Source organism: Rattus rattus, chromosome 1, assembly GCF_011064425.1.
Source record: "Rattus rattus isolate New Zealand chromosome 1, Rrattus_CSIRO_v1, whole genome shotgun sequence".
Lineage (NCBI taxonomy): Eukaryota > Metazoa > Chordata > Mammalia > Rodentia > Muridae > Rattus > Rattus rattus.
Genome location: NC_046154.1, coordinates 53796186 through 53799862, shown reverse-complemented (window position 1 = coordinate 53799862; position 3677 = coordinate 53796186). Strand labels below are relative to the sequence as shown.

The following is a 3677-nucleotide window of genomic DNA, read 5'->3' as shown; positions in this document are numbered from 1 at the left end:
AGTTTGAGGCCAGGTTGATCTACACAGTGAGTTCCTGGCTAGCCTGCACTACATAGTGAGACCCTGCCTCAAAAGGAAGACAGCTAGTTCATGGTTTTTGTGAACTCGCTCACAATGGCAGATGGAGAGAATGAATATACATACACATTGGGATGGGACTTATTAGGAGGTGGGTGGTAGTGACCTTTAACCCCAGCACTCAGGGGGCAGAGGCAGGCAGCCTGGTCTACAGTGGGAGATCCAAGACAGCCAGGTCCACACAGAGAAACCTTGTCTTGAAACAATCTACCGCTCCAAAAAAATAATTTTTTTAAAGATTTATTAAATTAGCTACTAGAATGTGGCCCAGGTAGTCCAGCAATGGCCATCTGACACTGCTGAGACTAAGAAACTGGTAGTTGTTCAGTGTGTGAGACTGGGTCAAAGGCTTTAAGAGTACATGGAGACCCACTGGTCCCCAGTACACATTGGGAGGCCAAAGACACCGAGTCTAACACCAGCGAAGGGATGCACAAGTCACCGGTCAGACAAACGATGGCTCGCAAACAAAAACGACTCCTGTCTTTTGTGTCCTTTCTTCTGGCTGTCACCAGAAGACAGCACCCACATCTAGGGTGGGTCTTTCTGCTTCAAATAATCTAATCAGGAAAACTCCTCTCAAGGGCCCAACAGCTCGTGTTTTACTTGATTCCAAATCAGGTCACCTTGACAACCCAGATTAGCCATCCTACGGTGTAAGCACTCTCCCAAGCCCTCTCTCCAGCTCCCCTTTTTCTATTGTAAGTCAAGGAATTCAAGTCCACAGGCTAAAATGTCACAGAACAGGCTGGCGAGATGTCTCAGCAGTTGAGAGCACTTCCGCAGAATAACAGTTCAGTTTGTAACATCAGACGCATTACTGCCTGTAACTCCAGCTCCAGGTGATTCAGCTCCTCTGGCTACCTGCACACATACATGTATGTCTACTCTCTACACACACACCACACACACACACACACACACACACACACACACACACACATTTTTCAAATAACAAAAACAAATCCTTAAAATGCTAAATGAGGGTGGGAGGATGGCTCAGTGGGTAAGAGTCCTGGATGCTGTTCTGGATGACCCTTTGGTTTCTAGCACCCACGTGTTAGCTCACAGCCATCTGCAACTCCAAGTCCAAGAGGATCAAGGACCTCCACATAAAACCGGATACAGTGAATCTAATAGAAGGGAAAGTAGGGAAGAACCTCGAAGACATTGGCAAAATGCCCGTTTTAATTAGGGTTTCTGTTGCTGCAATTAAACAACATGACCAAAAGCAACCTGGGGAGGAAAGTGTTTGTCATTTATTCTTCCAAGGCAGTCAGGACAGGAACTCAAACAGGGCAGGAACTCAGAGACAGGAGCTGATGTGGAGGCCATGGCAAGGGGTGCTGCTTACTGGCTTATCTCCTATAGTTGCTTAGTCTGCTTTCTTATAGAACCCAGGAGTGGCGCCATCCACAATGGCCTGGGCCCTCCCATATCAATCAGTAGTTTAGATAATGCCTCACATCTGCCCTACAGTCCAATCACATGGAGCCATCTTCTAAATTGAGATTTCTTCCTCTCAGATGACTCTAGATTGTGTTGAGTTGACATAAAATTAGTCACCACAAAACCCATACACACAAAATAATAAAATTCAAATAAAATATTAAAGGTGAAATAATACCATGGGGTTGTTTTTTGTTTGTTTGTTTGTTTTGTTTTGTTTTTGTTGTTGTTGTTGTTGTTGTTGTTGTTTCAGCTTTTAGGAACTTTATTTTCCTTCCACCTTTTATTTTCCTCCACTCAGGTATCTGTAGGGTAGCTCAAGACCACTCAGTGGTGGCTCCAATCCACTCAGTGGCCTGTGCTGTGGGAGCTGCTGACCAGTCCTTGGTGGCTGGCCGCACGCTCCAGTGTTCTGGGGGGAACTGCTGGGTGGGCACAGAGGGAACCTGCACACCCTCAGACCCGTCAGCCACCTCAGGCTGAGCAGAAGTGAACTCAGGTGTGGTCCATTCACCCTGGAATTTCTTTCTTGGTCACAGCCTTCTCAGCAGCAGTCTGCTCCTCCTCAATCTCCTCTGCGTCCCTGTAGAAGTAAAGATCAGGCCTAACTTCCCATGGGTGATCACGGGAGATAGTACCCCGCATGCAGAGTACTTCCCAGGCCAGCATCCACCACATCAGACCCACTGAGTGAGCTCCCTTATTGTGGCTTGGAATGGCAATGTCCACATAGCACAGGGGAGAGTCTGTGTTACACAGAGCAATGGTGGGCAGGCTGACATAAGAGACCTCTGTGCAGGGCTGGTGGTCAGTCTCGGAATCAGTCATCACTAGAAGCCGTGGCTCCCTGAAGGCTGCTTGGATCTGGTTAGTGAAGGTCCCAGGTGTGAAGTGTGCCAGCAATGGGAGTGGCTCCTGTGGCAGCAGCAAACTTCAGCTTGCTGGCCAGTGTTCCTGGAGGAGATGACGCTGACGTCAGCAGGGTTCTCAATGGCAACAATAGCTTGAGCTAGGTTCTTTCAGGTTTGTGATGTAGATACCATCACTTTTCCTTTTGTAAATGTACTGCTCCACCTGAAAGTCAAGGTTGGTGCCACCTAAGTGGGTTTCTGCATCAAGGAATTTGAGGACATCCTCCTTCATCTGCAGGATGTCAGGGGCTCCAGACATTGTGTAAGTTTCCCTTTAAAGGAGGTGCGATGGGAACCAAGAACAACACCATACGGACCAGTCCCTGGGTAACATGGAAGAAAGGAATGCTGTGTTTTAATAACAGACGTCTCTCCTGCCATTCTCTCTTTCCAGTGCCCACCCCTTTCCAATTATTGAGACTTTGAAATGGCAACCATTTCCATCTCTGTTAGCCATTCGGGTGTTGACTGTCATATTATTACTAAAGTGTTACTTGACTACATACTACTGGAAGCTGTGAGATCTGTAATCTTCACATTCTGCTTTCCTTCATCTTTCCAAAATAGTTAGGTCACATATTCACAGTACACAGGATATGGAATCAGCCGATGTAGCTAGCAACAGATGAATGGTTAACGAAAACAATGGAGCATCTTCAGCCCTAATAGAAAATGAAATTCTGTCATTTTTCACCAAGATGGAGAAAACTATGGACGTAGACTGAAGTAGTGCAGATTCAGAAGCTGAGCACTGCCTATTCCCATGCATTCACACACACTTCAAAGAGCTGGCCAGCAAGTTACATAGAACAGTGATTCCTAAAGAGTTAGAAGGACAGGGGACGGTCGACCAGTACGCCCTCTCTGTGTTTATGGAAATACATATAATTAATATGGGTTGTCTTAGTGCAGTTTCTAGTCCTGCACAAGCATCATGGCCAAGAAGCAAGCTGGGGAGGAAAAGATTAATTCAGCTTACACTTCCACATTGCTGTTCATCACCAAGGGAAGTCAGGGCTGGAACTCAAGCGGGTCAGGAAGCAGGAGCTAATGCAGAGGCCATGTAGGGATGCTATTTACTGGCTTGCTCAACTTGCTTTCTTATAGAACCCAGGACTACCAGCCCAGGGACGGCACCCTCCCACCCTTGATCAGTAATTGAGAAAATGTCTTAAAGCTGGATCTCATGGGGGCATTTCATCAAGGGAGGCTCCTTTCTCTGTGATAACTCTAGTTTGT

General features: G+C 46.8%; 1 pseudogene; it reads right to left on the bottom strand.

The window, feature by feature from the left end:
* Positions 1-1844: 1844 nt before the first annotated feature.
* Positions 1845-2697, bottom strand: LOC116887670 (annotated as a pseudogene).
* Positions 2698-3677: the final 980 nt, after the last annotated feature.